This window comes from Atractosteus spatula, chromosome 10 (assembly GCF_055471065.1).
Source record: "Atractosteus spatula isolate fAtrSpa1 chromosome 10, fAtrSpa1.hap1, whole genome shotgun sequence".
Taxonomy (NCBI): domain Eukaryota; kingdom Metazoa; phylum Chordata; class Actinopteri; order Semionotiformes; family Lepisosteidae; genus Atractosteus; species Atractosteus spatula.
The window spans coordinates 11,575,039-11,585,278 of record NC_142715.1 but is presented as its reverse complement, the minus strand read 5'-3'; the positions used below and the strand labels follow the sequence as shown (position 1 = coordinate 11,585,278).

The 10,240-nt window shown below is 42.5% G+C and overlaps 2 pseudogenes; both read right to left on the bottom strand.

Moving 5' to 3' along the window:
• Positions 1–9,223: 9,223 nt before the first annotated feature.
• On the bottom strand, positions 9,224–9,342 carry LOC148825067 (5S ribosomal RNA; annotated as a pseudogene).
• Positions 9,343–9,878: 536 nt separating this feature from the next.
• On the bottom strand, positions 9,879–9,997 carry LOC148825066 (5S ribosomal RNA; annotated as a pseudogene).
• Positions 9,998–10,240: the final 243 nt, after the last annotated feature.

Sequence of the window (10,240 nt, the reverse complement as noted above, 5' to 3'; positions counted from 1 at the left end):
AATATAATTTTTACATTAATTCCAAGGTACAAGAAAATGAATATCTTCAAAATATGCACTTTAATATACTTACTTAGTTTCTTTTTTGGAAATGGTCAGTGAACCAACCACTCCAGAGCTTGTCCTTCAACCTTGAAATTATTTCCTGGAAATGCTGTAATCACAGAGGAGCTCTTCTCCCCTCAACAATGTCCCTTTTTGTCACAGACAGAATTATGACAGGCTGTTCGTTGATTATAAATGACTTTCTTACAGCCCTTACATTGTCTTTTCTCTTTGATGGATTTATCCATCTTCTGATTTGCCTCCTTATCCGGGAGGCAGGCTCAGTGTTTTTCACGAGCATCAATGCACAGTTCTTGTGCAGGTTCATCTGAAAAGAAAAGACATCTCATGTCTCCCTCTGTCATCTGTGAGCTTCAGCAGTTGTCTTTGTGATGACCTTGCCGTTGTAATCACACACCACCTCTCCCTTCTGGAAACACCTGGAAGTCACAAACTTCTTCCCCTTCACAGGATCGTCAGTGATGCTCAGGCCTTCCCAGATTTGATACTTTATCAACTTTTTAATTTGCATGCCATTTGGTGGCAGTCCTGTGTTGGGCTTCCACTTCTCAAGCACTTCAGACACTGTTGATACATTGGCTGACCAGTCCATCTTCTCCGTCTCCTTTCACAGCTGCTGACCTGGGCAGTACAGCGCAGTTTAGTGAAGTAAAGATGAAACGGCTGATAAAACACAAATAAAATGCAATTAAGGTACATTCCATATTTTCTTAAATACCGTACATGATTGGAGCTATGCAGGTGGAGGTCTTTTGTTCGGTATTAACATGGATTTTAATTGGCTTCTATGAAAATTGGCCATGGTGTGAGTGAGTCCTGTGATGGACTGGTGTCACATTATGGGTGATACAGTACTTTGCATCCACTGCTTGCCAGGATGGTTCCAGTTCTACCACAACCCTGAATTGAGTGGATGGGTATATCAATGTAGCCATCAACTTGCATGTTCCTCTTCTTCACTCAAGCCAGCTGTTGTTTGAGGTTTTGTGCTCTTTAATAGGAATTATGACCATTTTTGTGCCCACTTGTTGAAACAACACTTTCTTTGCACCCATTCCTCAACCTGTAATAGCGAGAAAATAAAAATGAATACACCAAACTGTAAAAATCCCATATATGGAATTTCTTACTTTTGTTGTATGAAAGTATTCTTACTGTCATGTTCTTTACCACCCCTGGGTGCTACAGGTGCTTCAGCTGGAGAAAGGCCTGCAGGTAATACAGTACAAGAAGCTGCTCAGGCAAGGTGATGTCTTGCCCAGTCTGTGCAACACATCTCTCTTTGCAACACTTTGCAACACCTTCCAGCAATCCTTCGTACTTGGTTCTGGACTCTGCAACTGTCTATATCTGTGGGAGAAATTAATACTCATCAACTTTTTTTGTATTCAGATTAAAAGTACAACTGAAAGAAGTTTTAAAATGAAAATGACCTATTTTTAGTAATCTCTTGGCAACATTCTTACTGTTCTTCTTCTGAATATCCTTTAGGATACTTTGGAAGTTGATGATGAGGTTAGCCAGGCTGGGATCCTCTACTTTCACACTGATATCATTTAGGATGTAGCCTGGAAAATGGTTTATGTTCTTAATATAATTAGCAATGATTTGGTGAGACAGTCCAGTGGTCTTCATTTGGTTACAATAATTGTTGTTTTGGATAGGCCCTTTACAAAGTTTAAGGAAGATGCAGATGGATCCATAAAAACAGGAATCTGGAAACATTTTCTACCTGACAAATGTAGAGTCACTATGTTTATGGCTGAGATTTCACATGGGTGAATTTTAAGCTAAGGAGTAAAAACATGTGCTATGGAAATATCACTGCTCAATTTTAAATGCCTTTAAAAATAAATACCTCCTGAGAGCAATCTGCCACTCCAAGATCCTTGGTAAGGTCCTGTTTAAACCCAGCCAGGTGAGGAGCATCCAGGGAGTGCGTTCTGTCCAGTCCAGCCTGGGTCACCGTCTTCCTGAGAGCCTGCTGATGGCTTTTAAGAACTGGGGGGACAGTAGGAATACAAAATACACATTTAAACATTTTTACTTCTAAGACAAACTAGAATACAAGTATAAAACAAAAGATACATTTGGAAAAAATAGAAAGTTCTCCAGAACTCACATCTTCCCCTTCCTCTTCCACTTCAGTCTCTGGCATCTCTTCCTCCTGGACAGCAGCCTCTTGCTCAGGGCATCTGGACCACTGGTATATCATTTTAACATACCCTTACATAAAGGTAAAGGTTAGAAATGAAACAGAAGAAGCCTTATAAATTATAAATATCTTACCTTGCTGATGTGTCTTCAGGATTCCACATAAAACAGTCCATGGACTCCGCCAATCTCACATTCTCACCACACATGAGCCCTATGCTCTTGCAATCCCCGACCTGCCCATTCCTCAGGTGATGCAACAAGTCCTTCCTGGCCTGGAGAAGGAACTTGCTGATCTCCTCTGCTGAGGCTCATTTCATACACACCCTCTTTAGGTGAAGACGAAACTGGTCAAATGTCTTCAGGCAGGTCTTGCACACCAGAGGAATCCTCATGGGTCTCTTTTGAAAATAAATAACTTTTGTGTAAAGGAACAAGTCAAGACTGTTTCAGTTTCTTAACCGAGCCTTAATTTTCTCTCCAATAGCTTCACCATATTGTTTATTGTATTTTTATCAGAATTATACCTTGCTCTAAATTAATGACTTTATAAAACAACTTAACTCTTACTTGGTCTTGTTCGCAGTCTTTCCAGTAGAAGTCGTAGAATTTAAAAACTGCTGTGATAATTTGATCTGCCCGAGTGTCCTTCCCTAACCCAGTATTGATAGTTTGTGTACTGTAGGGTCTAAAGGTGGTGTTCTGCAATTTCCTCCCATAATGTTTCTTTGATCAGTTGGAAGCAAGTGTGAAAGCTTCCTCCCAGTGGGGAAGCTCAAGATCCTCTAGTTGTATGACAGATTTTGCTCTTCGAGGATCTGCAGTGTGGTGTGAAGCCAATTTTTGGTTCCTCGGTCTTCCGTCGTAGGCTGGCGGGTGCTCGGTTCTCCCGTCCAATAAAACTGCTGTGTTTTGTAAATGGTGGACTGTTTGGATCATTTTGTAGATGATCCTGGTTCCTTGTTGAAAGGTATCCTGTCTGTTTGACATGTTTGTTGTGTAGGCAGTGTGGAGGGTGACCGTACGGTTGCGTGCATTCTCAACTCTGGATTGATCCATACTTACCATTTAAATGCCTAAAGCTTCGTTGACACCATTAGGTTTCCACTGTTAGGCAGCTTTACCTCTGTAGAATCTGTGGCTCCATAGGAAGACAATCTTGCCTTTCTGTGTGTCGCTATGTTTCTGCCTGGGTCTTCTTCAGGCATTGTTCTGGAACACTGTGTCCATGCTGGCCTGTTTTTATCCTGTTTTGTAAGGGGCAGTGTGTTGTAGTTCCTCCTAGGGGGCTAGTTTGTATCCTATGGTCTGTGTTCCTTCTGTACGTTTCTGTATGAGTAGGTGCAGTTTCAGTTGGTGAATGGGTTTCTGTTTTCCTTGGGGGGGATTATGCATGGACCATTAACATCTCAATAGGCAATCAGGGTCTTTTGTTTTCCTCCCTAGTAGGACTGTGCAAGCTGTGCGAGTTTCCATAGCTGATTGGTTTCAGTTATTCTTCTGTTTGTTGCGTGTTAGTATGGTGAAGAGTTCCAGTCCCTGTAGGATCTGGCTAGTTAGGAGAGGGGAACAAAGCTCCTTCTCCCAGATTTTATCCGAGAGGGGACCATCTGGGACAAGGAGAGCACTCTCCTTCCAACGACTAAAACCCTCCTGGTTTTTCTGATGTTCAGGTCTTGTGTAAAGATAGTATTAAGTCTTTTGATCCACTCCCTTTCCTTTTTCTTTCTTTCTATCTCTGTCCAGTTGGGGTTGCTTTCCAGTCCCGTGGTTCCTGATGTACCTGTGTTGTGTCAGCTGGGTTCGGATGGAGTTACCCGTTCCCCCCCACATAGGTCACCCCGCACTTTTTGCACTGGATGCTGTAGATGGCGTTATTGATGTTTTCTGAGAGTGCCCTTTGCAACTGGAAGATTTCTTTAGTTTCTTTGTTTTGGATCGTTGTTTTCTGTTATGAAATGTTTGGCTCTTGGTGTATATGATCTGTTGTGTACAGGTTTTAGCTTGCTTTGGACTAATTAATGCTGAAGGTTTTTGTTTTTTTCTGTGTGCAGATATGATTTTGTGCTCCCTCAGTATGTTTGTGTTTTCTAATATCATGGTTTTTGGTTGGTTTTTATGCTGAGTTGAGAATATGATGTGTTGAGGGGTATTTTTCTGTCATCTGGAGTTTTTCTATTTAGAAATGTTCGTGCCACATTTTTGAGGAAACTTTGTGTGTATCTTCTCTGGCATAAAGCTTGGAAGAGTGTGTATTTGGCTTCCTCAAAGTCTTGTTGTTGTGTACAGATTTTGTGGAAGTGTAGGAGTTGTGATTTTACCAGTCCTTTTAAAGTATGTTTTGGGTGGAAGCTATCCTTGTGCAGTAAGCCGTGTGAATGTGTCTTTGAAAAATACCTTGATGTCCAGTTTGTCTGTGTTGTTGAAGGAAGAAACCTTGTATGTGGTGGTGTCTAGGAAGTCTATCAGGCTACCATGCTTGGTGTATTTGAGTTTAATGGACCTGTGGTGTGTGTTGAGGCTGTTAATGATTTCTTGTAAGGCTTGATATGTGCTGCCTATATGTTTATTTTTTATGTCTTTGCCCTGGGATGGACTGGTGTCCTTTCCAGGGTGTAGCCTGCCATGTGTCTATTTCTTGCCACATTTTAAAGTAGAGTTACAATCTTACTATTTTTTCAGTTTTAAATTGACATTTACAAATGTATATTGAAGCAGCTACCCACCTGAACTAAACTATCTCAGCATGTGTAGTCTGCAAAGGAACAAGTAATAGGTTTATTCCATACTGAAAAGAGAAGAGAGAAAACTCAATGTTTCGGCTGTGAAGCCTTCTTCAGGTGTGAGAAAGACAGGGCAGATTACAAAGATTAAATAGCACAGAAGAACAAAAGCTGGGAGAGGGGAGGAGGCAGGAGCAGCAGAGAGGCCACACAGGAAGTGCAAAATGGAGAGAGGTGAAGAAAGGTGTGAAGTCAAAACCTGCAAGAGAATAGAGAAGATTATTTTAAAATAAATCAGTCATTGAGAGATCCTGGCTATTTGAGGTGAAAAGAAAAACTATGGGCTTGGAGAAATCTTTAACCTTCCCAGCCCTAATATGTTCTCTGAAGTGTTCTCCTGGTCTCCTTTCGGTTTCCCAAATGTAGATAGCTGGGCATTTTTTTCAAGAGATACAGTAAATGAGATAGAGGATGTTGTCAGGGTTATCCGGAATTGTCCTGTGATGCCCTGAATGTCGGTAGATATGTATTTGCAAGTGATGCAGCGAGTGCTATTGCAGGAGAAGGTGCTGAGTGCGAGGGAGCTGTGAACAAGAAGCTTATGTGGTGGTCAGTGATAAGAGATGATTGGGCGGTCGGAAAAAAGAGTACCAATGGAGGGATCGTCCTGTAAAATGTAGTCATTGTTAATGATGGTCCTGGGGATAGAAATTGGGTTAGGGTGGTAGGGAAGCACCGAGGGAATGCAGTTGTGAGACTGGGAGTTCCTGATTGAGTTGATGATCCGAGGGCTGTTTTTGGCCCGGGAGTAGAATAAAGCGACACCTTTCATCAAACTTTTTGACAGGTACCACGCCCCCTTTTTCAGCCAATGGGAGGCCGCCATGGGCAGATGTCCTGCCCCCTTATCGGCCAATGGTGCAATGTTATGGGTGGATGTCCCGCCCCCTCCAGAGCCAATGGTGTGTCATAATGAGTGTTGTTGTCCCGCCTTCCACCCCGAGCAGCCCCAGGCCTCAGGGTCCAAATGCCCACCACCGCATCCCCTTCGATTTATAAATAAGTGTGTGAAAGCACGTATTAGCGATGAGGGATGGAAGGTGATAATGTCTGCTGCAGGTTTGAATGCAATCTATTATAACCCTAGGGAATCGGCGGTGTGGGAAGTCTGGTGAGGGCCGCGAGTTTCCGGGATGTGAGCACACACACACACACACACACAGACTGACTGACTGACTGACTGACTGACTGACTGACTGACTGACTGACTGACTGACTGACTGACTGACTGACTGAGTAAAGTGTCACAGAAAGAACTCGCAGGACAAATAGCATGTGAAATGTGAACCACTTTATTTCATCAGTAGGTTTTAAATTACAGAAACATCCCAGTATACACTTTTAAACTTTTCACACACATTACAGACTACTGCTTGCAATCGCCAATTAAATGTTGGTGCAGAAAATTAGTTGTAGCTATCGCCCCAACATTGTTCAGAAACTCAGCAGCATCTGAAAAAGCATTCATAACGCCCTTTCTCTCGCCATTTCTATAGCCGTGAACACCGAACTGGGCGACCCTAACAGAGAAAATAAATTAGCCTGAGTGATCAGAGGGACGGTGTTACCACAGGTTCTATGTAAAATACGTTGTATTTTGGAATACACACCGCTGAATCCGCCAGGCTTCAGTTTCTGATCTGAAAACATCAGAATCGCAGTAATTTCACTCATGTTCTTTACATGCACATCTATCTCTTTAACAAATTCAAGGACATTAGTATTCAGTTAATTGATTTTCATTTCAAGCTTTGCAGAAAGAAGAGTGTAAAGCACTTTATGTAAGAATTCTTACGTATACATTCGAAATTTTTCATTCTTCTCACGATGGCACACCTGTGTCTGTAAAACAGAGTGAAAGCTCTATTCACATTGCAAGTATTTCACAGCCCTGGTTTTACATAGATCTTTTTTCTTTTCTGTAAAAATATGTATAAATAAGTATAAAATAAGTTTTGCAACGCACCAAAAGTCACGTGTAGTATTTTTCCATCTACCTTTACAAGTAAGGACCGTACATACTCATATGGCGAGCGGTCGTCAATTATTTTTCTCATTAAGTGCTTTATACTCCGCTCAGTATCATCTGTAAAAGTATAGGCACCCAGGCCACTGGCGATGTACAGAACAGCCGATAAAATTTGGGCTAAACTGAGACACTTATAAATTTCTAATGCGGCAAACAACACATTTTGTACTGTAACATGACCAGGGGAAGGGTCATTCATAACAGGTATTTTCGGAATGACCTACTTAAAATACTAGATATGGACCTTAGCAAAATGGCTGCCAAAAAGAATCAGCTGACCGGTACATGGAAAGGGTCTACCCTGAGAAACAATGAGACACAGCTGAGCCGCATCGGAAACCAAAATATAAGTGCCCCGGAGGCAGTGAACAGGGCGGAAGCCGATAAGGTGAATGCGGTTTGGAGGAAAAGAGAGGAAAGAGGTGTATGTTAAAGATCGGGCTAAAGAATGACGGACTACTGAAAGGAGAAAAGGTTTATGGTTTTTGGATTACGGACACTGGATAAGGATACATCGCGGATTGGCTTTATTACGGACTTTTGGAACTCGGATCGGATCAGGATTAAGGGAACGGATTACGGACTGTATTTGGAAGATAGTTGGAGGAAGAAAAGCCACGAAACTCAGGAAAGAAAAGTGTGGTGTGAGTACTACTTTCATTTACATAAACTTTCCCCCAGAGACACCACAGTACCCATCCGCGCACCCGACAACTAGGCATGTGTGACCCCGTTGACCTGGATGATTAATCAAACGGGCCGCGCATTCATCAACCACAACCCCCTTTAAACAATGGTTGAAGGTGCAACATACCACCGACTTTACAATCTGATCCATAGCATCGGGCTCATTAGAGCCATCGTTAGCTAAACTAGGTTGAACATCATCATTAATCACATTTTGGTGAACACACGTGAACAGACACGAAACATTCAAGCTTGATGGTAGTTTGAAGATTGATGCGTCGACCTCTTCGTTATTCTATTAAAGGAAAAAAGAAAAGGAAGGCTTAACAAAATAAATAGGCATGCTTTTTACCTAAAATATTTACAATTGTAATGCCTCTTTTGTGTTAGAGTTTTTCGTTTGCTTCGAACTTGCTGTGGTTTAATATTTACCATTTGTAGCAACTCTTCATCAGTCGTTGACGGACCCCCAACACCTGAATCACCATCAGAGTTCACATGACAGCCACTGTCACACACCACTGAGTGCTGGGTCAGCTTTTGCTAAAAAGAAGACAAAGTGTTGAAAACGAAATACGCTAAACGCAGATTGAAACGACAATTCCACTATCAGAAAAAATATTTTAGCAACCTACTTCTTCAGTTTGCATAGCAGAGGAATCCGATGATTCACTACTCAAAGAAGCCATCTTCGCAGCAGTCAATATCGGGGCCTGACAGCTCAGGTGTCACACTTCAAAACCAGCAAGTCGGCTAATTTAAGCATAAACTCCAAATTTGTAACCATGCCTACATAGCTCAAGACATTTTTCAAATGGTTGTGATGTTTTAGAACGCCCCACCATATCCCCCCGCCCCAAAATCACACGTGTTTTATCGAGAGTGAAAAGTAATCACTTTGAATTAAAATATGTAAGCTTATTTCAATGACAAATTCTCAACAACTTTTCAAAAGTTTGAAATGATTTTCCACGTACCGTGAACGTAAAGTCTTTAAACCTTAAAAATATTAACATGCAACCCAAGCCTCAAATGATGTGTTTCTCTAGAAAAGAAATTACATTGAATCAAAAAATGTAAAACTTATTTTATCTTTTGAGAAGAGCGTTGTAGGGCAGGTTTTTATATTTTAGTGGATAGGTCATAAAAGTGTTAAAATAATTGAATAAGACACATTTAGCAGCGATAAATTATAAGCACGAGCAAAAATTGATATTTATAACGCTTATAGATTTTAACAATATAACAGACTTTACTAAAATGTTTACTTTTAAATTAAATATTACATCAGAACATGTCCACACCCAGGCACCTGCCGTTAAAGGTTATGGGATGTAGAGATACAGTATATAAGGTTCATGATGAGAATAAAAAACGCTCACGCTAATACACAAGCACCCGTGTCTCGCCAAAGCTGACAAATAAACAGACGGACAAGCCGCACTGCACGTGTGAACAGGGGAATGAGCGAGCGAGCGGGGATAGGGCGTCTCCTGCGTTTAAAAGCTTACAGCACCTGGTACTCCCAGGCGGTCTCCTATCCAAGTACTAACCAGGCCCGTCCCTGTTTAGCTTCCGAGATCAGACGAGATCAGGCATGCTCAAGGGGGTGTGGCCGTAAGCAAGAGCAAGGCTCGCTGGCACCCTTCTTATAGAGAGGACAGCTCCGTCACCTCTTTTACGACGCTGCTTTTTTTCCCTTGCGTTTTTCTCTTCTTCCCACGTTCTCTCTCTTCACTGCCTTCGTCCCCGCTCTATTTCACTTCAGCCTTTCACTCTTGCTTCCTTCCAATGAGGACGGAGCTGCGGGAGAAAGGGCGCTATAGAGGATCGCTGTGGAGAGCTGCTGCTGTGCTTTGACATCTGAGCTCTTGGAAAACGATCTCAATACAATTCTGAAAAACGCGACTCCCCGAACGCCAGCCGAACAAGTCTCCACAGCCGAAGCGCTGTGTCTCTTTTCAGCTGGCGATAAACCTTTCCTCGATCCTCTGCGGACTTGTAAAACTGTTCATGATCAGAATAAAAAACGCTCACGCTAATACACAAGCACCCGTGTCTCGCCAAAGCTGACAAATAAACAGACGGACAAGCCGCACTGCACGTGTGAACAGGGGAATGAGCGAGCGAGCGGGGATAGGGCGCCTCCTGCGCTTAAAAGCTTACAGCACCTGGTATTCCCAGGCGGTCTCCCATCCAAGTACTAACCAGGCCCATCCCTGTTTAGCTTCCGAGATCAGACGAGATCAGGCGTGCTCAAGGGGGTGTGGCCATAGGCGAGAGCAAGGCTCGCTGGCACCCTTCTTATAGAGAAGACAGCTCCGTCACCTCTTTTACGACGCTGCTTTTTTTCCCTTGCGTTTTTCTCTTCTTCCCACGTTCTCTCTCTTCACTGCCTTCGTCCCCGCTCTATTTCACTTCAGCTTTTCACTTGTAGCGGCAATGGTTGTTAATAAGACAGAATTAAGTGTTGCTGTGCTTTTTCTAATGAGGCCCCATCTCTCTGTTCATCTCTGTGGTG